Source organism: Pongo abelii, chromosome 17 (assembly GCF_028885655.2).
Source record: "Pongo abelii isolate AG06213 chromosome 17, NHGRI_mPonAbe1-v2.0_pri, whole genome shotgun sequence".
Taxonomy (NCBI): Eukaryota; Metazoa; Chordata; class Mammalia; order Primates; family Hominidae; genus Pongo; species Pongo abelii.
In genome coordinates, this window is record NC_072002.2 from 23,947,660 (window position 1) to 23,975,492 (window position 27,833).

A 27,833-nucleotide genomic window follows, 5' to 3' on the forward strand; every position below is an offset into this window, starting at 1 on the left:
AGAATTTAATAGGCCTTGGTGAACAATAATTCACCATTTCCACTTTATCTTCTTCCTCTTTTAGGATTCTTAGGAACCTAGATTTCTTGGATTCTCTATTGTCATTTCAGATTTAAACAGCAAATGCCACTGCTTATTAATAACCATTTGTGCAAATCTCTGTGCTGTGAACACTGATGAATATAAGCAAATCGAAGTGGACCGCAGAATTCAGTGAGCAGGAGAAGCTGTCTCTGAGCTCCCGGGCCTCTGCCCCTCTCTGGGGCACCTCTGCGCCCTGGGGTTTCTTCTCCATGTTTTTCCTGGGATCTTCTGATCCACTGTGCCAGTGGGCACTTCCTTCCTGGATGGTGGGTCCTTCTTTCCCTTTCTGTCTCTGGGGTAGGCTTTCAGCGTGGAGTTGCTGTTGCTCTGTTAATACCCTCCCATGCCTGAATCAACCATGTCCTAATAGAATTACTTAACCATGAGTCAAAGCATGAGATTCATCATCAAAAACAGACAGGTAGTGTTAAGTTCCACAACAAAATCACACTGCCTTCATTGTTTGTTTTAAAATAATCAAATGAATCCTAGCCAAAACCCCAGTGTTTAAGACGTAAAATCAAGCCTGTGCTGGTTGGACAGAATGGGACAGGTTGTAGGGAAAAGTAGTCTTTTTTTTTTTTTCTTAAGGTTAGAAAACATTTGAGATCAGGCAGCAAAGCTTTCTTTAGTGACACCAGGAACCAGGCTGCTTGGGGTCCTCCGTAGCAGCCTCTGTGTGCGTCCTCCACACCCCCAGCCCTAGTCCGCGCTGGGTGCCCCTCCCTCCTTGCTCTTCAGTGTGGGCCCTTCCCTGCTCACACCCTGTGCCCTCTGCTGTCACTGGGTCCTCACTACCACTCTGCCCAGCCCTGCAAGGCCCCTCCCTGGGCTCAGCAGCTTCCCTGCGCGCCCTCTCTGCCAGCTTCTCTGCTGCCCTCCATCTGGGCGGAGCCACAGGGTGTCAGGCATCTCAGGCCTGGGAGTCCCCACACCTTCCCACCTGCCTTGTGGGGTAGCAGCTCCAGACCCTGTCCCTGCTGCCTCTCACTCCAACTGTACTTCTTCCCTCTGAGGCCGTGTCCTTCCCACCTTTTTCCTGGGCCATCTTTTTATTTCTTTATCTACCAGCTACCTTTTCAAATAAATGTGAGCCCTGGAGTTTGAGACCAACCTGGGCAAGAGACCCCTCTCTACAAAAAATAAAAAATTACCTGGGCATGGTGGTGCCCACCTGTGGTCCTAGCTACTCCAAAGGCTGAGACAGGAAGATCACTTGAGCCCAAGAGGTCGAGGCTGCAGTGAGCCATGTTTGCACCACTGCACTCCAGGCTGGCCACAGAGGTAGACCCTATCCCTTTAAAAAAAAAGAAAAGAAAAGAAATTTGAGTACAAAATATGAATTGGTTCAACGAAAATATCTTTTACATCACAGTGCAGGAGGTGGAGGTGTGAACAGGGCACCTCAGGACGCAGCAGGTGAAGGTCCTATCCACAGTAGGAAGAGGTGGGGGAATGTGCCTTGGGGTCAGCAGCATAGGGGCTTGAGCTTCGCCACAGTCTTCACTGGGTGAGCCACCCTGAGTCACTTCTGCAACTTCGTGTCTTAGTTTCCTGGGAGGATCCTCTAGACACTGAGTGCATTTGGCTTCCCTTCCCAGAGGCCCAGGGTGTAACAAAGAACCAGCTTAGTTGCTCACCTCATGTAGAGTCCAGTTAAAAACAGTGACTTGTGATACCAAAAAAGTGGGCCAGGCCTGGTGGCTCATGCCTGTAATCCCAGCACTTTGAGAGGCTGAGGCGGGCGGACAGCTTGAGCTCAGGAGTTCCAGACCAGCCTGGGCAACACGGTGAAACACCGTCTCTACAAAAAAATATATAAATTAGCCAGGTTCAACTGTAGTCCCAGCTACTTGGGAAGCTGAGCCAAGAGGATTGATTGAAACCAGGAGGTCAAGGCTGCAGTGAGCCAAGATGGCACCACTGCACTCCAGCCTGGATGACAAAGTGAGATCCTGCGTCAAAAAAAAAAAGAAAAGAAAAAAAAAAGTGAATTTATTCCAAAGCTAGCTTGGGGGCAGGGGCACAAAGGGTCCTGCCTTTAAATGTGGCACTTCCCCTTTGGAGCAGAAAGCAGGCATTTTTATAAGGTAAGGAAGGAAGTGAGCAAGGGCAGGTCCCCCTTGCTATGGGGCAGTTGTTACCTACCAGGCAGTTATCTATGGGGCAATTATCTAACAGGCAGTTGGGTTGGCACCTTCCTGGGCAGAAATAAGTTGTAAAGGTGGCCAAGTGGGCATGCTTTCGACGTGCCCTCCTAATGGGTGTGAGTTCCAGGGTGACACCCTGGAAGTGAGAGCTCCATTGGGGGCCATGCTTTGGTCTGCCATCAACTGTCAGCTCTCCAGGAGAGATCCGTCTAGGAGTTAGATGAACTTGCCCTGTAGGGAACATCTGGTGAGGAGCAGGTGAAAGGTTATATCTGCATTTCTAAAAGGCGAAGCAAAAAGCAGGGAACCGGGGATATCAGGAGAAGAGAAAATAATAAGAAAATAATTAAACTATCTCTTAGAAAAATGAGGGTTATTGGCTACAAGAGAATGTCCCGTCCATGGCTTTCCTAGCGTGAGCTCAGCCTCGCTGCTCAGGAAAACTCCCCAGTCCGACGCTGGTCACGAGCCTTGAGCCACAGTGTCGCTGGCTCTCCAGGGGGAAGGTGTAGCCTCTAGAGCCTCAAGCCATTTTTAGACGGAGGCCTTTCCCCTTTCTGAGGTTTTGCCTCTCATTCCTTGTTGGGGCTTTTCTGCTTTGTTTATGAGCCGTGGAGGAGCTGATCGGCCTTGCTCAGGAACTGGGGTTTTTGGAATTGCCTTCCTGGGCTCTCGGCCCTTCCCGGTCCACAGCTCTGACACGCCTTATCGGTATCCACACACTCCACGGTGACCCGGCAGACTGGCCTTCACGTCGAATGTCCCTTTAAGATGAGATCTAAAATGCTCTTTTCCGAGAGTGTTGACACTTGTTTTTAAATGCTGTCGCCTTGAAATGAAGTCCAGGTGTTGGACACAGTTTCTTAGGTAGAATCCATGTATTCTGTTCTCTTTTTCCCTCTCTCGCACCTGTCTCCCATCTGACATAAATGAAGCCTCCAGTCCTGCTGTCCTCCTTCTCCATCCCTCCTCACCCAGCCTGCCTCTCCTGGCTGACGGCATCAGCATTCACTCCTTGGCCTTGGCTGGGACCTCAAAGGGATCCTGCCCCCTGGCTGTCTTTTGTCATCCGCACCCCGCTGGTCACCCTGACCTCACAACCATAACTCCTCCTGTAACCACCTAATGGGTTTACCTTGCCCACTGCCTAGACAGAGCCGATTTATCAAGACAGGAACTGCAATGGAGAAAAAGTGATTCATGCAGAGCCGGCCATGCAGAAGACCAGAGTTTTATTATTACTCAAATCATTCAGTTTTTAAAGATAATTTGGGGGTAGGGGCCTGGGAAGTGGGGAGTGCTGACTGGTCATTGGAGATGGTATCATAGGGAGTTGAAGTGAGTTTTTCTTGCTGTCTTCTGTTCCTGGGTGGGATGGCAGAACTGGTTGAGGCAGATTACCAGTCGGTGGTATCAGCTGATCCGTGGAGTGCAGGGTTTGCAAAAATATCTCAGGCACTGATCTTAGGTTTTACAGAGTAATGTTTTCCCCAGGAGCAGTTTGGGGAGGTTCAGACTCTTGGAGCCAGAGGCTGCATGACCCCTAAACTGTAATATCTAATCTTGTAACTAATTTGTTAGTCCTGCAAAGGCAGACTGGTCCCCAGGTGAGAATGAGGTCTTTTCGGGAAAGGGCTATTATCAATTTTATTTCAGAGTCAAACCATGAACTGAATTCCTTCCCAAAGTTAGTTTGGCCTACACCCAGGAATAAACAAGGACATCTTAAAGGTTAGAACAAGATGGAATCAGTTAGGTTCAATTTCTTTCACTGTCATCATTTCCTCAGTTATAATTTTTGCAAAGGCGGTTTCACTTCATCTACCTGGTCTGGACCCTTTCTTCTCAACCCAGCAGGACTGCCAAGACACCCAAACTAGCTGTCCTGCCTCTAAACTCTGCACTCTGTCTATTCTATTCGGCAAGCTGCTGCTGGCTATCATCCCAAACAAATTTAAGGAGCAACTCTTACCCACACCAGTATGCCCTGTGTGTCCCCCACAGCCTGACCTTGCTCTGCTCCTTCCTGAACTCGTAAGATGCGCTCACCCTCTGTTCACTTAGTGTATCCCCAACTCAACCTGGAGGCTGATGTCAAGACATGCATCCTGGTCGGGCGCGATGGCTCATGCCTGTAATCCCAGCACTTTGGGAGGCCGAGGTGGGTGCATCACGTGAGGTCAGGAGTTCGAGACCAGCTCAGCCAACATGGCAAAACCTCGTCTCTACTAAAAGTACAAAAATTAGCCAGGCGTGGTGGCACGCACCTGTAATCCCAGCTACTCAGGAGGCTGAGGCAGGAGAATTGCTGGAATATGGGAGGCAGAGGTTGCAGCGAGCTAAGATCACGCCACTGCACTCCAGCCAGGGCAACAGAGCACGACTCCATCTCAAAAAAACAAACAAACAAAAAAATGCATCCTATTTCTGGCCTTTTCTGACCTTCTACTCCCAAAGCATCTTATAGTCACTATATTCTAACATTACCTCCTTGGGGTGGAAGCACTATTTTTGTTTCTGTCTCCAAAAAATATCACAGGGCTTTTATATGACTCATCTTTGTGCCTTTAGTATTTTGCATAAACCTTAACACAAAATAGGAGCTCATTAAACTTCCGCAGAAATAAAATATTTCTCCTTTTCCGTAAGGCCTGCCTGAAGATATGAAAGTATTTTCTTAAAGCAATTTGTCTGTTTAATGTGGTTTTAATAATGCTTCTCTAAGTTAAGAAACATACATCCTGCTGGCACATTTCACAGAGACTCAGAGAAGGCACTAATGACAAAGGAAGCCCCCCTTCAAGCTGGGGATAACAGCAAAGGAATAGTGTGACGACAAAGGATGTGTAGAACATGCTGTAGCATAAGGAGGAAGAAAGTGCCCCTATCCACTGTAGTCCAAGTAACCGGCACACCTTCATGCTCCAGAAGAGGGAAGAAGGAAGCATGTCTTCACACTGTACCATGACAACAAAGGAGGTGCCCTTCATGTGCTACAAACTGCTTTAACATAGGGTTTGGGCTGGGTGCGGTGGCTCACACCTGAAATCCCAGCACTTTGGGAGGCTGAGGCGGGCGGATCACGAGGTCAAGAGATCAAGACCATCCTGGCCAACATGGTGAAACACTGTCTTTACTAAAAATACAAAGGTTAGCTGGGCGTGGTGGCACGCGCCTGTAGTCCCAGCTACTCGGGAGGCTGAGGCAGGAGAATGGCATGAACCCGGGAGGCAGAAGTTGCAGTGAGCTGAGTTCATGCCACTGCACTGCAGCCTGGGTGACAGAGCAAGACTCTATCTCAAAAAATATATATATATACATATATATGTATATATAGATAGATAGATAGATAGATAGATATAGGGTTTGCTACTGTTCCAGTAACGGTTGGGCTGCAGCTTCTGCTCCCCTCATCTTCTGCCTAAACCAGGACCCCAGACGGAAATGATAAGCCTGAAACTCAAAGGCAGAATGTTGAATGTGGAGGCATTTATTGAGCCAATTGTGTAAGGATACTGTACATCTCTTGTTTTAATCCAGACCCTTTTCCATTGTAAATGGTAGAATTCCAACTTAAACAAGTGTAAGGTAGAGAGGAGGAGTTTTTTTGACTCAGGTAATCAGGGTTTTAAAAGCAAAAAGTGGGGAAAGAGAGTAGTCTGATACAAAATTATTTGTCAGGAATTTTCATTCGTTTACAGAAGTAACATTGATTAGTAACTGGCTATACATTTTAACCTATAGAGTGTGGGCTGTGGTGTCCAGTGTGACATTGTTAAGTTAATTTATAGCTATTTGTGGCAACAAAAGGCAGTTTTAAGAGATGAATACAGGCTGGCCTGATGGCTCCTGCCTATAACCCCAACAATCTGGGTTACTGAGGCAGGAAGATCACTTGAGGCCAGGAGTTCAAGACCAGCCTGGGCAACATAGGCAGACTTTGTCTCTACAAAAAATAAAAAAATTAGCTGGGTGTGGTGATCTGTGCCTGTGGTCCCAGCTACTCAGGAGGATCCCTTGAGCCCAGGAGATTGAGGCCACAGTGAGCTGTGATCACACCACTCCACTCCAGCCTGGGTGACAGAGCAAGACCCTATCTCTTTAATTAACAACAACAACAACAAAAGATGAATACATAGCCCAAAATGGTGGTGCAGGCAAGGGGTGGGGTGGGGGGGAGTAAGGCATGATTGTTGTCTCATTTTAATGTCTCTCTGAGCCTGATGATTTAAAAGGACTCACATTCTTCAGGCAAAAGTTATTTACTTTTGGAAGTCCACCTGCTCTCACAGCCAGTGTCATGTAAGCTCTCTCCCCTGTCTTGATTCTGCCCTCTTCTGGCCGCATTTTCACACTTGCTTCCAGGAGCTCCACCTTCATGAAGTCTCAGCAGCACAGTGGAGAGAGGCTCTGGGGGCTCATTGCAATTCTGAGTTGGACAACTCAGGCGGGAGCTTAGAATTGTTTCTAACAGGTGTTTGTTCTTGTCCCAAACCTCAAAGTTTCTTTTTAAGATAAATCTGTTTAATAGTTTCTAAAATTATTTCTGAACTTCATTTCACCCCCAGTCTGCACAGACAATTGATTCCCTCGCATTGTTCTTTTATTTTCTTATAGTGATGATACAGACAGAAATACAGGTATTTGCTACATCTCTGTAAGAAAATGTAATATTCCTGGATTCCTGTCTTAGACAATGAGTTCTATGCTGTGTAATACAAATCAATATTGCAAGCAAAAGACATTTATACATTTTGAAAACAAATTGTTTCCTTGGGAGCCTGCTGATGAAAGGCTGACTCCTTTTGGGAGAAATCACTCAAAGCTCTAGAGTTTAAACACACTGGGATGGGATGGACGGGTTAGTACTGGTTAGTAGATAAAGTCTCCAAGAAACATCAGAGCCATTTGGGTGGGGGAGGGATCTCCAGCATCATATTTTTGATTTGCTCTTTGGTGTTTTTATTGATGATTTGGTATTTGGCCGCAAACGAGATTGTTAACCCAGATTTCTAAAATCCTGGAACTGAACATTTAGAATATGAAGACTGTGAGATCATAGGTTGATAGATGTGTTGGGTACAACGTCTTCCATCAAAGAGAAAGGGGACATTTTTTTCCTGAGCGGTTAGAAGGAAAACATGCTTCCTGCCTGTGGAGCAGTGGTCTTATCGCTCCTCCTGCCCCACCTGTGTGGTTTTTCACTCTTTTGCCCACTCTGCCTTCCCTAAGCACAGTGAACCAGCTGGAGGATGCTCTCTGCTCACCAATTCCAGAGCTTCCTCGGCTCCCTCTGCCCTTGGAATCCCTCTCCCACACTCCTAAGTAGCCAGATCCTCTCCAGATTTAACGGTCGATTACAAGTGTTATCTCCTCTTTGAACCATTTTCTGACCCTCTGTGTTGGAAGTTCTTTTCCTTAAGTCTCCACTTGTTTTATTATGTACTTCCTTCATAACACTCATTACCTTTTATTGTAGATATTGATAGGTTTCACTTAAATGCATTAGCAGATTATATATTCTTTTCGAGTCATATCCATTCTGATTCATTTCTGTATCCTCTACACTACCCAGCAGAATCTGGCATAAAATGCTGTAAACAGGAAAACCAAACCCTGTAAAATATTTTATTAATAAAGAGGTTTATTCTGAGCCAATGTGGCTGCCCACAGCTGGGAGAAAACACAAACCCAGGAAACCTTGATTAAGTCGCCCCGAGGCAGTTGGGTTACAGCTTGATTTTACACATTAGGGAGACTGGAGCTGCAGGTAAAATCATAAAGCAACACATGGAAATTCTACATTAATTTGGCCCAAAAAGACGAGACATCTGGAAGCAGGGGCTTACAAGTCATAGGTGGGTTTTAGGGATTCTTTATTTAGTTGGCAGTGGGTTGAAAGAGTTAAGTTTTTCTTTTCCTTTTTTTTTTTTTTTTTTTGAGACGGAGTCTCGCTCTTTCGCCCAGGCCGAACTGCAGTGGCGCTATCTTGGCTCACTGCAAGCTCTGCCTCCCAGGTTCACACCGTTCTCCTGCCTCAGCCTCCCACTTTTTTGTTTGTTTGTTTTTTTTTTGAGGCGGAGTATCCCTCTGTCACCCAAGCTGGAGTGCAGTGGCGTGATCGCGATCGCAGCTCACTGCAGCCTCCACCTCCCAGGTTCAAGCGATTCTTCTGCCTCAGCCTCCTGAGTAGCTGGGATTACAGGTGCCGGCACCACGCCCAGCTAATTTTAGTAGTTTTAGTAGAGATGAGGGTTTCCCCACATTGGCCACGCTGGTCTCGAACTCCTGACCTCAGGTAATCTGCCTGCCTCGGCCTCCCAAAATGCCGGGATTACAGGTGTGAGCCACCGTACCTGGCCAAGTTAAGTTTTTCTGAAGACTTGCCGGGCACAGTGGCTCACACCTGTAATCCCAGCACTTTGGGAGGCCAACGCAGGTGGATCACCTGAGGTCAGGAGTTCGAGACCAGCCTGGCCGACATGGTGAAACTCCATCTCTACTAAAAATACAAAAATTATCCAGGCATGGTGGCATGTACCTGTAGTCCCAGCTACTCGGGAGGCTGAAGCAGGAAAATCGCTCAAACATGGGAGGCGGAGGTTACAGTGACCTGAGATTGTGTCAGTGCATCCCAGCCTGGGTAACAGAGTGAGACTCCATCTCAAAAAGGAAAAAAATAAAGACTAGAAGTCAGTACAAAGGATGCTTAAGTTAAGGGGGTCGGCTATCTGTCATGTGATACTATACCAGAGTCAAATTGGAAAGTAAGCCATGTCATATCGGGTTAATTAAAAACAAACAAACAAAAACCTTTAGCAAGCTTTCATAGTTTGCAGCATGTGACTTAACCCTTGCCTAGCATGGCCTTAGGTCCTGTTTATAATCTGGTATCTTATTGCCACACAGAATCTATGGTGTTAGACTGATGATGTCTGTTCTAATGTTAATTCCAGTCATTTGTGCCTAAACTCCAAAAAGAATGTGGTATGAGGTGTATCTGACTCCCTTACCATCATGGCCAGGAATTCAGTTTTTGTTGTTGTTGTTGTTGTTGTTGTTTTTGAGACGGAGTCTCACTCTTTGCGCAAGCTGGAGTGCAGTGGGGTGATCTCAGCTCACTGAAACCTCAGCCTCCTGGGTTCAAGCAACTCTCTTCTCTCAGCCTCCGGAGTAGCTGGGATTACAGGCCCGCGCCACTATGCCCAGCTAATTTTTGTATTTTTAGTGGAGACGGGGTTTCCCCATGTTGGCCAGGCTGGTTCTCCAACTCCTGACCTCAGGTCATCCGCCCTCCTTGGCCTCCCAAAGTGCTGGGATTATAGGCGTGAGCCACTGTGCCCGACCGGGAATTCAGTTTTTAAGGTTTTTCTGGGGTTACCCTTGGCCAAGAAGCTTCATTCAGTCAGTGGGGGGCCTTAGGATTTTATTTTTAGTTTACAATAGGTCGAATATAATCCTTGATAAAACAGAAGAAAGAACATAGAAATCCCACTACGCAATTGAATTCCAATCCAGAAAGATTGCCATTTGTTCATTTCCCCCAATGCAGAAATAACTCACATATCATGAATTCACACCTTAAAATTGTACAATTCATTGTGTTTAGCATATTCACAAGGTTGTGGAACCATCACCACCGTCCTTGGGAGCCCATTGCTGAAGGACTGGAATATCTAATTCCCGAATGTTTTCATCATTCTGCAAAGAAGCCCTGGACCCGTTAGCAGTCACTCCCCGTTTCCCCTCCTGCTCTTCCTCCCAACAACCCTTAGTCTATTTTTTCTCTTTGTAGATTTGCCTATTCTGGACATTTGACATAAATAATCATATAATATGTGGTCTTTTGTGACTATCTTCTTTTTGTTAGCATAATGTTTTTATCTATGTGTAACATACATCTCTACTTCATTCCTTTTTGTGGTTGAACAATATTCCATCATATAGGTATACCATATTTTGTCTATTTATCATTGGTGGACATTTGTGTGTTTCTGCTTCTGTGCTTTCATGAATAATGCTGCTATGGACATTTGTGTACAGGTTTTTGTCTAAATATATGCTTATTTCTCTTGGGTATTACCAAGAATTGGAATTGCTGGGTCATGTGGTAACTGTATGTTCAACTTTTTAAGAAAAAGGTAAACAGTTTTCCAGTGTGGCTGCATCATTTTACTTTCCCACCAGCAGTGTATGAAGGGTTCTAATTTTTCCACATCTCACCAACACTCGTTACTATCTTTTTTATTATAGCCATCCTAGTGGATGTGAGATGTTATTCACTGTGCTTTTGATTTGCAGTTCCCTAATTAATAATGTTGAGCATCATTTCTTATGCAAATTGGTTATTTGTATATCGTCTTTAGAGAAATGTCTGTTCAAATCCTGTGTTCCTATTTTAATAGGGTTATTTGTCCTTTTATCGTTGAGTTGTGGTAGTTCCTTAAATACTCTGGATACTAGAGCTTTTGTTCTCAAGCACACATAACTCTACACTTAGTCTGTCCTCACCCGTGGGTATCTGTTCAAAAAGGAATAGTGTCAAGTTTTACCCCGATTTTATCATTTCAATTGTGTTGTATGTTAGCAATATTCAGTGCTAACAAGTTTTAACTACATGGTTCTAAATATGGATCTTCCCAACATTTACAAATGGAGGAGGGATAGATGGAATGTTCAAAAGAAAATGTTAATATGCTTTGAAACATTGTTTTGTCGATGTAAATGTTAAATCAGCAGAACCCAGTAACTGATGAGAAGCACAGTAAGTTAGCTACAGCACGAAGAGGGAAACATCAAAAATAGAAAGGTGGGAACACAGGAGTGGGTATAGGGATGCCTACAGTTATGTATTCATGAAATAGGAGCTTTCTGGGCAGTGATTAACTGATTTGTCAGAAATTGCAGGCAGCAAGGAAAGAAGAAATAAAACTTACTTGGAAGGAGGTAGTGTTGTCTGGTCCGCTGTGGACACCTGGACATGTGAAGAGAAGACGCTGATCTGTGCTCAGAGTCGGGTTGTTTCTCGAACGGCCGCCTGGTGGCGCCGTGGCACAGGGGCGCTGGCGAGGGAAAGCCTCCTGCAATGCACCAAGCTGCGCCCGGGCGCGGGGAGCCGTGGACTGGGGACTTGGAGGTGTGGGCCTCTCGTACTGTGTCTGAGGAACAGCTGTCATGTGTGAAGCTCCTGCTATATAAAAGGGTGAGCTGTTTCCCTCTGCTCACCCTTTAAACTGCTCTGCCTGCTGAATGCTGTACCCAGGTGGCGGAGAGCAGAGGCGAAGCTGGGGGGTGAGGCCAGTGAGGCTGGGGGGCTTGCTGGACACAGCCAGTTCTCCAGAGCTGGAGCTAAACGGAAGCAAGGTCCCAGCCTGTCACTGGTGTGTTCTCATTTTCCTCTTTTGGAGATGTTTTTTCTGTCTTAAAAAACATTCCAGTGAAAAAATGCTCACCATCACTGGCCATCAGAGAAATGCAAATCAAAACCACAATGAGATACCATCTCACACCAGTTAGAATGGCAATCATTAAAAAGTCAGGAAACAACAGGTGCTGGAGAGGATGTGGAGAAATAGGAACACTTTTACACTGTTGGTGGGACTGTAAACTAGTTCAACCCTTGTGGAAGTCAGTGTGGCGATTCCTCAGGGATCTAGAACTAGAAATACCATTTAACCCAGCCATCCCATTACTGGGTATATACCCAAAGGACTATAAATCATGCTGCTATAAAGACACATGCACACGTATGTTTATTGCGGCATTATTCACAACAGCAAAGACTTGGAACCCACCCAAATGTCCAACAATGATAGACTGGATTAAGAAAATGTGGCACATATACACCATGGAATACTATGCAGCCATAAAAAATGATGAGTTCATGTCCTTTGTAGGGACATGGATGAAATTGGAAATCATCATTCTCAGTAAACTATCGCAAGAACAAAAAACCAAACACCGCATATTCTCACTCATAGGTGGGAATTGAACAATGAGAACACATGGACACAGGAAGGGGAACATCACACTTCGGGGACTGTTGTGGGGTGGGGGGAGGGGGGAGGGATAGCATTGGGAGATATACCTAATGCTAGATGACGAGTTAGTGGGTGCAGCGCACCAGCATGGCACATGTATACATATGTAACTAACCTGCACATTGCGCACATGTACCCTAAAACCTAAAGTATAATAATAAATAAATAAATAAATAAAAACATTCCAAGTCCATCAATGGATGACTGGATAAAGCAAATATGGTACTTACACACTGTAGAATACTATTCAGCTGTAAAAAGAGTAAAATCATGTCTTCTTGAGGGTAATTCTCTAAGTGAAATAACTCAGAAACAAAAGTCAAATGCCACATGTTCTCATAAGTGAGAGTGAAACATTGTGTGCACGTGGACGCAGGAGTGGAAGAACAGACATTAGAGAGGAAGGGTGTGAGGGAGGGAGGGATGATTAGTTACTGGGTACAGTGTACGCTATTCAAGTGATGCCTACACTATGCTCTATAGCCATGCAACAAAACTGCACTTGTATCCCCTATGTCTATCACTGAAAAAAAAAAAAAAAAAAAGTCCAAGCCCAGAACTTGTGTGTGCCTGTCATTCTGCACATTCCTGGACAGGTCCTGTGTCCGTTCTGCAGAACTGCGCTGTCATTTCTCTCCTGGAGGAGGCCCCCAGCCACACCAGAAGGGATGAAGATGTGGGGTGGCCTCATCCTTTTTGAAACAGCTCTTAGTTCAGATGAAACCATCTTTCCAGAGGCTCAGTGGTTTCTTGATGGAACTGGGGGTTAGGGAAGAGCAATAAACTTTTCTTTTTTTTTTTTTTTTTTGAGACAGAGTCTTGCTCTGTCACCAGGCTGGAGTGCAGTGGCACGATCTCAGCTCACTGCAACCTCCGCCTCCCAGTTAAGGCGATTCTCCTGCCTCAGCCTCCCGAGTAGCTGGGACTACAGGCGTGCACCACCACACCCAGCTAATTTTTGTATTTTTAGTAGAGACGAGGTTTCACCATGTTGGCCAGGATGGTTTCGATCCCTTGACCTCGTGATCCACCCACCTTGGCCTCCCAGAGTGTTGGGATTACAGGCATGACCCACCACGCTGGGCCTAGATTTTCTTTACAGGACAGGATCAAATCACATAGAATGGATTCAGTGGAGGCAATCATGTCTGGGCTCTGAGGGCTGGAGCATGGCTGTGTGGCTTAAATGACATGTCCTTGGAGAGCAGCAAGTTCTGAGAAATTAGCAATAGCTTGCATTCTAGATAGCATGGGAGTTTCATAGGCTCGCCTAGGACTCTAAAGATCTCATGGCATCATTCAACAGGTGAGGTTTTAGGTTGCAAAGGGAATACTACCAGACCCTAAGCAGGACCACTGCTAGGGTCATTCTGTAGTTCACTCAGTAAGCATCAATGATCTGATGAGCATGTAGGAAATAACCTTTGGGGGGATTTATTCTACTGGAGAAAACTGACATTCTCAGAGAACCACAGCAACCAGGCAGGAAGCTAAAGGGCAAATGGCATTTAGACCAGCGTCCCCTATCTGATGCAGGAGTGGTTGAACCAAGTATAGAACCGGTTTGATGGACATGCAGAGAAGTGGGAGGAGAGCATCCTAGATAAATAGAAACGCTGGACTCAGGTGGGCACAGGGAAAACACCAGGCCGACGTGAGGATTGGTAGGCATTTGATAAGGTTTTGTTTATTGTTTTTGTGAGTTTTTTTTTTTTTTTTGAGATGGAGTTTCGCTCTTATCACCCAGGTTATAGTGCAATGGCACGATCTTGGCTCACTGCAACCTCCACCTCCCAGGTTCAAGTGATTCTCCTGCCTCAACCTCCCGAGTAGCTGGAACTACAGGCTCGCACCACCACACCCGTCTAATTTTTGTGGTTTTGGTAGAGACAGGGTTTCACCATGTTGACCAGGCTGGTCTTGAACTCCTGACCTCAAGTGATCCACCCACCTTGCCCTTCCAAAGTGCTGGGATTACTGGTGTGAGCCACTGTGCCCAACCTGATAAGGTATTGATAAGTGGTATTAATAAGTGAGTTGAGCTCAATGGAGAGAGTGATGATGAGGAATGGATCATTTAAATAAGAGTAGCTCATTGGTCTCTTTAATTAAAAAGAATGTGACCAGGTATGAAGCTCGCACCTGTAATCCTAGCACTTTAGGAGGCTGAGGCAGGAGAATCACTTGAGCCCAGGAGTTCGAGACATGACTGGGCAACATGGCAAAACCTCGCCTCTACTAAAACTATAAAAAGTTGGCCAGGTGTGGTGGCATGCACCTGTAGTAGCAGCTACTTGGGAGGCTGAGTTGAGAGGATTGCTTGAGCCCTAGAGGTGGAGGAGTTCGCAGTGAGCCGAGATTGTGCCACTGCCACAGAGTGAGAACCTGTCTCAAAAAAAAGAAGAAAGAAAGAGAGAAAGAAAGGAGGGAGGGAGGGAGGGAGGGAGGGAAGGAAGGAGGGAAGGAAGGAAGGAAGGAAGGAGAAAAAAATGCAAGGTCACAGTGAAAATTTCAGAGAATGGAAAAGGACAGACAGCAACACTGGAAACGCTCCCTTCCTGGGTCCCAATTGTTTATCGGATGCCTTCGAGCCCTCCCCCTGTTCATATACAAGAATCCATTAACATAGTGATTTGATATGCAGAGTTTACTACTCTCTGTCTTGTCCCGCAGCCTACTCTGGGACTTAACATGCCAGTACATCTCCAAATCTAGTCTATTTTCTTCCCACAGAGGGAGAGACTTCTTTTATTAAAGATACTTCTGGCCAGGCATGGTGGTTCACATGTAATTCCAACACTTTGGGAGGCTGAGGCGGGAAGATTGCTTGAGGCCAGGAGTCCCAGACCAGCCTGAGCAACATAGTGAGACTTCGTGTCTACAAACAATTTAAAAATTAGCCATGTGTGGTGGCACACACCTGTAGTCTTAGCTACTCAGGAGGCCAAGTTGGGAGGATCACTCGAACCCAAGTGTTAGAGGCTGCAATAAGCTATGATCACACCACTGCGTTCCAGCCTGGGCAACAGAGCAAGACCCTATCTCTATTATTTTTTAAAGATACTTCTTTGTGGTTTTATTTTTTTGTATGTAGAAGTATTAGTTTTATTTTAAATAAGATTTAAAGTATCACATACCTTTAAACTGCATTTGTACAGCAGTTGTTTTGAAAGATTTGTACTTGACTTCTGCAACCCCTGTTTGCAGAAGGTGTTTGGTGTGTCTGAGAGATTGAGCCTTGCTGTTTAGAAGCTGCTGGTGGTGACGATAACTTCCTCTAGCTCATGAAGAACAACCTTCACAATCATTTTCCCATGTCAACTGCAGGGTGTAAATTCTCCAGTTGCGTTAGAAGAAAAACAGGACAGCTAAATGCTGTGTGATCCTGGGCCAGCCCCTGGAAGAAGGATGGGGAGATTGCTACAAAGGACGCTTGGTTCTGTTAGCAGACTTTGTATATGGACGGTTGATTAGTCAATAGGACTGTAGCAACATTCGTAGTTATGTAAGAGAATCTCAGCCTTAGGAAATACATATGGACAAGGGCATACTGGCTCCAGCTTACTTTCAAATGGTTCAGGGAAAAAAATGCGTAAATACGAATATGAAAACATACAGATAGGGAAAGTATATGATAAAGCAAATGTAGCAAAATGCTAACAATTGAAGTAACTGGGTGAAGAGTATGTGGAACATTTTTATACTATTCTTTCTGTGAGCTTGGAATTATTTCAATTTTTTAAAATTTTGTGGATGCATAGTTGGTGTATCTATTTATGGGTTGCATGAGATATTTTGATACAAGCATCCAATGTGTAACAATCACATGCGGGTAAATGGAGTATTTCAAACTTTAAAAAATACATTTTGTTAAATATCCATCTGAGGACTACTATATATACAATGAGCTTACTGTGCATGTTTTAATCATCTTTGTAGAAGAGAAAATAGCTTGCTCCATTACAATAATGCCTACCAATGCTTTAAATTGTGTATATTGTTTTCTAGTCAAATTCTAAGAATCCTAAGGCATTTTCTCATCTCCCTCTCCCTGACCTTCAAGTCTGATCAGCCCCCACGGTCTTCCAAGTCTCTCTGAATGTTTCTGTCTTCCACTCTTCTGAATGTCTGTTGCGCTCACCTCCCTGGCTGCACCTTGGGGTCTCTGCAGTGGGTGTCACTGCCCTCCTGCCTACTCTCCCCATCTCTCCAGTCCACTGGTTCACCTTCCTTCTGAAAGCACAGCCGTTCTCAGATCAGAGCTGCCCAGACCTGCCAGTGTGCCAGGGCCACCCCACACAGCAGTGCAGGTTTCCATCCGCACAGGGTCATCTGACCAGAGTAGCCATGGGGACTGAAATCCAGATGCCTCTGCTCTCCAAGCCCTGTTCCGGGCACAGGGATATATCAGCCCAGAGGAACCGAACCATTTGGGTGAGAAATCTGGCAGAAAACAAACGATCCCCTCAAAACAGTTTACTGAAGAGAGCTTGATGAAGGCATTCAGCCTGGCATGGGGGAACGGGGTAAGGACCCTGACCTCCTCCCCTCACCCTGCCATTCCCCCTGCACCCACAGGAGCTGGGCCAGGGAACCCAGTGGAGGCTGTCTGCAGAGCCAGCCCCCTGGGCCGGAGAGGGTGGGTCTGCAGGCCGGCAGAACCCCCAGTGTCCAGGCTCTGCTTCACAGAAGGCAGTGGACTTGGGGCTGACAGACCTGCTGGTAGCTCATCACTCAGCAGATGAAGGGCTGACTTGCATTTCCTCTTTTAATATCAAAGCCTCCCACAGACCCTGCTTCCAGGCTTTCTCTCTTCTAGCTCCTCTGGCTGCCGGGCTCCCAACATGAGCTTAGCCTGCACCATCCACCCCAAAAGTCCCACTATTCCAAGCAGGCCCCAAAGGCCTCCTCCAGCGTTTAGGCTCCTGCCCAAGCACAGCCTGGGCCACTGGACCCCTGGCCCTTGGCTTCTGTGTCTTAACTTCTTGTAGCATGCATTGGCCAGGCCAGGTCTGCTGTGGGCAGCAATGTCTCTGGCTGGGACACCAAGTTCCCCGAGGGGAGGGCTGTCACCTAGGATGGCCTACCTCTGTGAGCAGAGCCCAGCATGGCACCTTCATGACCAGCTCGCTGCCGAGGCAGACATGCCCCAGCTTCCCCTATCTCAGCTCACTGCAACCTCCACCTCCCGGATTCAAGCAATTCTCCTGCCTCAGCCTGCTGAGTAGTTGGGATTACAGGCACCCACCACCACACCTAGCTAATTTTTTGTATTTTCACTGGAAATAGGGTTTCACCATGTTGGCCAGGCTGGTCTCGAACTCCTGGCCTCAAGTGATCCGCCTGCCTTGGCCTCCCAGAGTGCTGGGATTAGAAGCATGAGGCACCACGCCCAGCCAAGCCTTTCCTCTTGAAGCAGTTATTCCCCAGGGAAAAGAGGAGCCACTCCTTCCAGGCAGAATTGGAAAATTGTGTGGTGTGAGTCCGTGCAGAGCGGGCGAGGATGAGGAGGATGCGCGGGTTGCCAGGCAGGACGGCAGTGACCTGGGGGACTCAATGCCCACAGAACCTCAGTGCTGCGGAGGAGCCCACTGCTCTTTGCCGCCTGATGTCATAACATCTTACTGCCTTATGTCATGCGATCAATGCATCACCGAAGTACACGAGCAGAAACACCATGATGGTGTCCTTTGCCCACTGAACGAGAGCAGGTGAGGGCCTAGAGAGTGTCCTGCGAAACCTAGATCCCTGGGGGCACTTGGTGCTCAGATTCAGGGAAATTCTTACAGAACAGAGCATCTGAGGCTGTTCTCATTCTTCAACTTTTCATTTGGAAACAATCCCAAACTTAGAAAAAAGTTGCAAGAGTAAGACTTCAAAGGCTTCCTAAATGCCCCTCACCCAGGTTCGTCTCTTGTTCACATTTCCCTGTGTGCCTTCTCATTTGCATACATTCTGTAGGTGCGCAGGTGGAGGTGTAGACAGGTGAATCTTACTCAATCTTCTGAGAGCTTGCTGTGGCCATCATGGCCCTTTGCTCCTAAAGGACGTCTGTGTGTGTTTCTAGGGGTGAGGTATTCCCTTAGGTGACCATGGTACAGTTCTCAAAATCACTCGATTGGACATTCAGACAATAAGTGTGTCTGACCCGTCGTCATCTGCACAGCAGTTTCGTCGGTCGGCCCCTCTATGTGTTCTCCAGCATTGTCCCCTCCAGGATTGGAGGTATTGCATCGCTCCTTAACTCTTTATGATATCGGCATTTGTGAAGAATACAGGTCCCTATCCTTTTTTTTTTTTTAATTTTAGGTTTGCCCGATGTTTCCTCCTGACTTTAATTCAGGAAATACCTTTCTGGCTAGAACACTGCATACACTCTGTGGTGTCCTTCCCGGGGTCTCACCTGTGGAAACCTGTGATGCCCACACCTCCCGCATTGGTGGGGTCAATTGTGATGACCCAACTTGGTGTCCAGTTTCTCCACTGTGTGGTTACTCTTTTTTTTTTTTTATTTTGCCACTAATAAGCACCCTATGGGGAGGCACTTTAAGACCATACAGCCCTCCTGCTCCTCATTAAAACCTCCCCCTGCGTTCAGCATCTGCTGCCAATTCCACCCTACCCATTTTTCCCCACGGTGGTCGAAAAGGATGTGTCCCCTGTCCCAGCCCTCCTTCCACATTCACTAGCTGCCTTTGGCTAGAGTCCTCCCTTTTCTATTTATTTATTTATTGATCTGTCTGTTTGGCAGGGACACCTGACAGGCCTGTAATTTTCAGTAGCTTAGAATTCGTTGCAGTACTTAACTGTTTTGGTGCTCACATCATCCTGGATTTGGCCAAATGAGAGCCCCTTCAATCCAGCTCTTGTGTGCTAGTGGTGTGCCCCCAGCATTTTTGGGCACTTCCTTACTTTCCGACATAACAATGTTCCAGGTTTAGCTCATAGCTACCCTGCCCTGCCCACTCCACACCCCACACCCCCAGTTAGCTATTTCTCTAAGGATGACCAAGATCTGGGTACTGTCCCTGCTCGCTGCTACTGGAGAGCCTTAACTTCTTGGCATTTCAGCAGACAGAAGTAGGAAATACATGCATGTAGATACACAGGGACAAACATACACAGGCCCACAAATACACTTGCACACACCCATTTGTGGACAGAATCATGAGTGTGTCTATGTATATTTTAGAAATCATGAGCTCATACCAATTCTTGCAATTCCAGTCCATCCCCACAGGCCTCTTTCTTGCCTCTCTTCATTCCATATGTGTGTGTTGCCTCTTCCTTTCTGAAAATCCTGGCTCTCATTCACAACATAACACATTTCTTCATTTGCTCAACCATACAATACATCTAAATTTGTTTGGGATTCGTGTGCAATGAGGGAATCCCTTTTGAATGTCAATCTCAACTTACCCATAGTTTAAATTCATCAAATGTTGCTATGTAATGACAAATAAAAGCAAACCATGCAATGCAAACATAGACAAAGATGAAGCTCTGTGCCCCTTCTTCTTTGTCAACAGCCCTGCAAGTTTTAGGATGAGCCACTCCAGCTTCTCTGAGAAAGGCTCATAGTTCCTACCTGGGATAAGAAAAGTTTATGTTATGTTTAATTGCATAGACAATTTGATATTCTATTACAAGGAATACTGTTGCTTTAAACTCTGTAACTAAACCAAATTCTAAAAGAAACCAGTTGCTAAGGCAACTGGGCAAAGAGATAATTAATTCATCAGTCATTATATGCAGATTAATCTGCCTAACTGAGTGGGAACGGAGGTAGGCTTGTTTGATTTTTCCTTTTGGAATTAGTAGAAGAGAGAAGGGTGTAGTTTTTTAAAATCCGTAAGAGGCCTCAGAGTTCATCTGGGAAAGGGTGGAGGCTTTGGAATCCAACAGAACTCTACCCTTTCAGACCCCTGTGAAAGCTATGGACCAAATTGTGGGCAATATGGTGCATTCTATAATCATCAAATGGGATGCTGAAAATAAATCACCTTTCAGTGTCTTTTAAAAATGAAGAGTGACTTACAAATATTAGCATAAATTTCTCTAAAAAAAATGAAATGATGTTTTTTATGCACTTGTAGAATTGACCACACAAACTCCTCTGTGCTCCCACTGTAATCATTACAGAATTCAGAGAACTTGACTGCAGGTCCATCCCTCTCAACTAGACTATTAAATTAATGGGATCAGGGACAATGTCTTATTTATCCTTATAATCTCAAGGCATGGAAGTGTGCTAGATGTATAGTAGGTGTTCAAAGAATGCTTTATGATGAATGAATGAATGAATGAATGAACATGCATTGCTTTAAAAGCACCTCAGAGCCTCCATCTGTCCCCCAGGCTCCATGTTGTCACCTGCTGGTGTAAAAGTATAATTGCAGTAAATGTGTCTAAGAACAAGGAATTGAAGTCACTCAGCTGTCATCAAGAGACTCTCTCCCACAATTGCTGTGCTGAAAATTCTACATGTGCATTTTGTTCTTTTTTATTTTGGTAAAATATATGCAATATAAAATGTACCATTTAAATCATTTTTAAGAGTACAGCACGGTGGCATTAAGTACATTCGCATCATTGTGCAATCTTCCCCACCATCCATCTCCAGAAATTTTTCATCCTCTCAAACTGAATCTCTGTACCCATTAAACACTAACTCCTCATTTCTCCTCTCTTCCCAGCCCCTGGATACCACCATTCTACTTTCTGTCTCTACCACATTTTGCTTACCCATTTGCCCATCACATGTGCATTTTTGTACAGTTCCTAGTATGCTTTGTTACCTGTGTGTTCCCAGCCAGCAGCTTACACTGTGCTCAGCTGAGTGTCACAGGCCCTCAGTGGGTCTTTGTTGACCGTACTATAGTTCGTTGTTCATGTGTCTGCCCAGCAGAAAAAGTTAGGAAATCCTCAAGGATGTCCGCATGCTGCCTTGTGGAGAGGGATAAGATGGATATATATTAGTTCTATTCCTATTGAATGATCGTCATAATTACCACAGTCCACTTACTGGGAGCTTGATGCAGTGAATCAGTTCATCTAATCCTCACCATAGCCCCATGAGGGGAGTACTGTTACCCTCACCCATGCACTGAGAAGGACAGAGAATAACAAAGAAAGGGACCTCTGCTGGCATTCTTGTTCAGCAACCGCTATGCCGCACCCAGCGGAGGGGCTGCCTCTTAAGAAAAGTTTCCATACCAGGAACACGCATTCTGCAGCTCATATGCTCACCCAACCTCTGAGGCTGAGTTTCATTGTCTGCCAACCTGCCTCCTGGGCGATACCAGTTCCCTTCCCTCTGCCTATCCTTCTGCAATGCCTTCTCACCTGAAATGTGCGCCTTCTCTCCATGTGGTCCGACCCCACCACTCCTCAACACCGGCCTCGGATGCCGCTCCCATGATGAAGCTTTGCCCGATTCCAAGGACCCTCACACACCCCTCAGTGTCCCTCCCACACCACCTAGCCCTCGGCTCATACCCATCCTGGCACACTGCCCTCTGAGTGAGTGCGCTGTGCTAGTCCAATTTGCTCAACTGCACAGAAACTTAAGAAATTGGTCTTAGAGTGTTCTTATCCTTTCTGGAATACATCTCTATGGGTGACAGCCTGTAGGTAGCAATATCCATGTGTTCAACTACTCGAATCTTCCTTTCCTTTTTGTGCGGACACGAAATCGGACTCTACGAACCATCTTCCCTTATGGTATATCCTCACTTGATTTGCTTAAAATATGAGAACAGTGTGAGGCAGACAGACAGACATTACTGAATTCCAACATTGGATCAGTGCTAGTTCCAGGATTCATATGGAATCAGGTGTTAGCCTAGGGGCCACGTGAGATCAGGTGTTGGCGCTAGGATTTACGCAGAATCAGGTGTTAACACTGGGATTAACACGTGGATGTCACCACACCTTTGATTTTCCACAGGAGCACTCACTAATACAAAAAAAAAAAAAACAAAAAAAAAACCACCACTGTTAGGCATTTAAAATGCAGACCACATTGTTCCTCTGTCTTTTTGCTCCATATCAAGGGACTTTGTGGAGTCTGACTCACTATACTAAAATATGTTTGTGAATATAATTATTTGAAAAGTAGAAAAGTCAGGGTATCTAGAACTGTCTCTAAGTGCTAAAATTATTTTTTATCATAAAATATTCCTTCAGAAAGAAACTTTGTTCATATATGGTAGATTTGCTTGAAAAATTTTTACATTTTACTTCATCTGATGTTTGTTAATTGGTAAAGAAATCACCATCTTTAAAGCTTTTTAGACTGGTTTTGAAACTTCACTTTGGTATTAAAACACATTGGCTAAACAACATGTGTTTGAATATGTGCTGTAGTCCAAAATGCTGCTAGGCTATTTGAGGTTAAACAGCAGATTGAAACAGATGGGGTTGCTGATTTTCACTGTTCAAATGCAAATTATTGGGCACTTTATTTGATTTCTGGTTTGTAAAATGTGTTTTAAATGCAACTTTGATGTGTGTGGTTTCTCTTAAAATACACCAGTCGTCCCCACACCTGCCCTTGCCTCACAGCCTGACCTAGTTTGGTGGTCTTCAGGGATATTTTTGAATTGTAAGACCTTGATAGTTCATTCTATTTGCAGGTTCCTCTTGTTATGCTTTGTGGGATACGCTTTTGTTTGGTTTTGTTTAACATATTCAATGGCCTTTCCACCTTCTAACACAGTAATTAAACTCCTATCTGTGCCACTGAGTCCAGTGCTTTAGTGGGAATATTTCAGTCCTGGATTTTTGGACAAGGGGTGAAGTCAGAGACATGTAACCTACTTTTCCTACTGATTCAGTGTTATTTTGGTTTTTAAAGCTGTGAGTTAAAGAAGAATGTGTTATTCTCCTTTACAGATGACACTTCTAAAAGCTCCTTAATATTACTTTGGTTATAGGGGTAAGAAAAATAGAAGATAAATTATTTCAATACATTCTAAAATATTTGATCACAGATTATTATGTACAGAAAAGGAAAATGGAAAAATGTTTCCCTGCTTTTCTCTAAAAATTGTTAAAATTTTTATCATGATGTTTTTTAAGTGTATTATAATTAGGTCACAGAATGATCTCTGCTGCTAAAAATGAATGATCATCTACTCAGGTTATTTCCACCAAGATACTAAGAAAAAAAAGAGAGATAAAACAACAGCAAGTTGTTTAAAATGTCCCGAAGGGATCCCCAGATGAGGGCTGTGTGCACACGGGTCACTCAGTGGCCACAACTCCGGCACCACCCAGTTGTTTGCAACTCTCGGGCTATAGCTGTCGGCTTCTTGGAGCATTGTTAGTGCATAGAATTTAGTGACCATTCACCTTTCGTAAACTGTTTTGTTCCTCAGAGACAAAGTCTCGCTCTGTCACCCAGGCTGGAGTGCACTGATGCAAACATGACTCACTGCAGCCTCGACCTCCTGGGCTCCAGCAATCCTCCTGCCTCAGCCTTCCAAGTAGCTGGGACTACAGGTGCATGCCACCACCATGCCCGGCTAACTTTTGTAATTTTTGTAGAATTGGGGTTTCGCCATGTTGCCCAGGCTGGTTTCAAACTCCGGAGCTCAGGCAATCTACCCCTCCTTGGTCTCCCAAAGTGCTGGGACTACAGGTGTGAGCCACTGTGATGGGCGTTAAAACTGTTGATGTACCTGTTCCAGAAGTCTTAGTGCAGTTTTCATCTTTAATAACCTTTAAAGTATAAAGACTACAGAATGTAAGACTACAGTTATTACATTTTCTATCTATTGATTTTTTTATTAAAATTTAATGTATCCACCATCTTGTGCTATACATACATCTAGTCGGTTTTCAAACTTGATCAGCATCTCCTGGATCTTGGCCTGTTGTGAACTGAAACAGCTGCCTTGAATTTTTTCATCCTTTCATCCAGTTGTTAATTAAATTTCTGCGGGGCTGGGGGGGCTCCTTATAATGGGAAACAAATTTACTTCTTACTGCTATTGGGGACTTGAGCTCAGCTAACCAGAGAACAGGTGACTTTTTTTTCAACATTTGCCATCTTCAATCAGAAGGATTGAAAGAAACCAAGTTTTTAAATTATTATTCAAAATTTACAAAACTAAGTATAAAAGAAATTTAAATAATTACACTTTCAAATGCGCTAAGACTTCTGAGATGCCTTCTGCAGCCCTGGCCCCGGCTGTCCCCTCCAACCTGACCCGCTGGTGCCTAGTCTCTTCCATCACGTTTGAATAAATCACTTAGAGCCCATGGCTTCACTGCACCATGTATGGCATTTGGGCCCTCTTTGGCAGCAACGACTGCCTTTCTGTTCACATGCATTTCGTTTTGAGAATGCCAATGGACATACCAACTGCTTCTTTGGATTTCACCAGTTGGCAGTGGTTGATCAGCTATTTGGAATGCAGCCAATTTGAGTGAAGAAATATCCGTATTTGTAGCCCTGTTACAATAGTGAAAGCTACAACCACAAAAAAAGATGCAACACCATTTTAAATTTGAACACCAGACCTATGTGAATGGTGAGATAATCGTCATCTTTACGACAAAGAGGGATTGAGCAAACAGTTTGTATGTTGGATGATGTGTTTGCAATTACTTTGCTAGATACTGCCAGTAAGAAAGTGTTCTTGGGCAGAGATACCTAGGGAGTTGGGTTTTGTTTAAAGCCATAACAGAAGATGAGTTTTGGTTGTGTGTTCAGAAGCTGAAGTTCTTGTTCCATTGGAGCACTCCACGACTCCCCTTTTAAAAGTGGAGCCTTTTCTTCTGGGACACTATGAAGTTTTGGATTTAAAGGCAAATGGCAAAGTTGCATCTGTGGAAATGGTTAAATATCATCACTGTAGGCACAACCTCTGCATGCCCTCTGTAACAATGTGGAGAAGCTCTTCTCAGGTTTAGAGACAGAAACTTTGAAGAGCAAGCTTCGGTTCCTTTTTAACAATGATATTAAGAAGAATTTAAGGCCGGGTGCAGTGGCTCACACCTGTAATCCCAGCACTTTGGGAGGCCAAGGTGGAAGGATCACTTGAGCCCAGGAGTTTAAGACCAGCTTGGGCAACATAGCAAGACCCTGTCTCTACAGAAAATTTAAAAATTACCCAGGAGTGGTGGCACGTGCATGTAGTCCCAGCTACTTGGGAGGCCAAGGCAAGAGGATCCCTCCAGCTCAGGAGGTTGAGGCTACAGTGAGCCATGATTGTGCCACTGCACTCAAGCCTGGCAGCAGAGTGAGACCCTGTCTCTAAAAAGAAGAAAGAAGAAGAAGGAGAGGGAGAAAAAGGAGAAAGACAATTTTGACGACAGACAGAAGGATAGGCTCCATTTTATCAGGGGCTTGGACTCTGGCTTGGTTGCTGCCACCCAGGTGAAGCAGCTGAAGGAGACGCAGTACAAAATACACTCCCCAGACATTTGTGACTGGCATGGAGGGCAGCCCTGATTTATTGGTTGCTGGAAGAGTGGCAGATCGTATTGGAAGTGAACATCATGAAACCCTCTTGAACTCTGAGGAAGGCACTCAGGCTCTGGATGAAGTCATATTTTCCTTGGAAACTTAGGACATTACAACAGTTTGCACTTAAGTAGGTAAGTATTTAATTTCCAAGTAGATTTGGAAGAACACAGATAGCATGATGATCTTCTCTGGACAGAGATCAGATGAACTGCAGGGTTACATATATTTTCATGAGGCCGAGGAGAGAGAGGCCTCTGAAGGAGCTCTATTTGTTTGATGTTCTCAGCGCAGATCGAACTGCCCACGCTTCCCACAGCCTTGAACTGAGAGTCTGGTTTCTGCATTATCGATCTTCTTCCTGTTACATGTCTCTGCCACCAGAAATGAGAACTCCAAAGATGAGGTGGAGAAACAGCTCCTGAAAGAGACATTTGAGGACTCCAATCTGATATCCTGAAGAGATTCTCCGGGGAACAAAAGAAGCCTTCAGGGGTGGAATAAGAATGCCTGGTTTAAGATGTTACAGGAATATGTTGAACATCAGGTTGAAGACGCAATGACAGCAAATGTGGGCCAGAAATTTCCCTTCAGTATCCTAAAGCCAAAGAAGTCTATTCCTGCCCTTGAGGCTTGAATGCCACTACCCAGGCAGGGTGGAGTGGCTGAGCCAGTACCGCATGCCCACATGGATCGATGCCTGCTCACTGACCCACTACAAGTCAGCTACCTAAGCCTAGGTGCTCTCTGAGCCAAAAAGCAACAGCAAATGTTCTCGTTGTGAAGGGTAGGGGTACTGGGGATGGATAGGGGGGCAAGGAAAATCAACCACCCAGGCCTACTGGGGTGTGAAAAAAATAAAAGTCTTAAATTAAAAAAAAAAAAAAGAAAGAAAAAGACTTCTGAGACATCCTGTATGTCTTAAACTTCAACAAGAGTGAGGAAACAACTGTTTTACTTTTGTGCCTTTCAAATTCTCCATGAGGTGACCAGGACCTTCTCTTCCTGGCTCTGGCGCAGTCAGCCTGGACCCTCTGCCCGCGGCTCCCAGGGCAGCCCTGGGTCCCCGCAGGTGGGTGTGTTGCCGGGGAGCGCAATGCTGCTGCTGCAGTTGCCTAGCAACAGACGCTCACACTGGCAGCGGGCGCCACTCTGCTTTTGCTACCCTCCCCACCAGCCCTGCTCCCACTGCTCCAGGTGGCCAGCTGGTACACCTGATGCTGATCCAATGGTTCTAAACACAAATGAGAATCGGTTTCCCAGACCAGACTAGAAAAAGGTCAGGTGATTGGGTTAAAATTTTTTTTAAGGTGTGTTGAATTCCTACCTGAAAATAGGCTAAGATTGGCTTTGCATTTTTCATGAGAAATGTCTCGTCTCGTCACTGTATAAGGAAAGTGCTTTTATGTTTTAGAGTGTTGGCAATGTGTTGTGGCACACAATGCAGGTAATAGGGCGAATGTTGCAGCCAGGCTGCAAGGGTCTGTGTCCCAGATACTCTTCTTACTCAGCCTCTCAGTCTCTGTAAAATGATGATGACAATAGTTCCCACCTTTTAGGGCAAATACCAAGTAAATTGTTCCGTGGAAAGGATTTAACCCAGTGCCAGCAATCACTCCATAACTAGAAGCAGTTTTATAGCACACACATTATCATTATAAGTGTGCTATATCATTATATATATTCCTGGGTATATTTTGGTACGTTTTTCATCACATCTGTTTACCTAATCCTTCTTAAATTTCAAATATAGAATTTATCTTTAACACTGATTGCTAAATCTGAACAAGTGGAAATCTTTTGCTATATTTTTAGGGAAACTAAATATCAGACTTCCTTAAAAATGTGACTTCTAGGTTCTATCATAATTCTCCCTTTATAAGTTTTCAAGGGTTTTATTTTGTCCCCTGCTGTCCAACATTTTATAGAAATCTTGACATTAAAAAAAGTTGGCAAATCCTTATAAAAATCCCACTACTCTATGCTTTTTTCAAAAAAAAGCATAGATACATACATTTTCTGGCCAGGCGCAGTGGCTCAGGTCTATAATCCCAGCTCTTTGGGAGGCCGAGGCGGCTGGATCAC

General features: G+C 45.1%; 1 protein-coding gene and 1 pseudogene across 1 annotated transcript in view; both read left to right on the forward strand.

Annotated features, from left to right (window-relative positions):
- GNAL (G protein subunit alpha L) overlaps window positions 1-27,833 on the forward strand; it is a 202,222-nt gene that overhangs the window by 38,786 nt on the left and 135,603 nt on the right. The window lies entirely within an intron of this gene.
- Window positions 24,727-26,482, forward strand: LOC112129967 (asparagine synthetase [glutamine-hydrolyzing]-like; annotated as a pseudogene).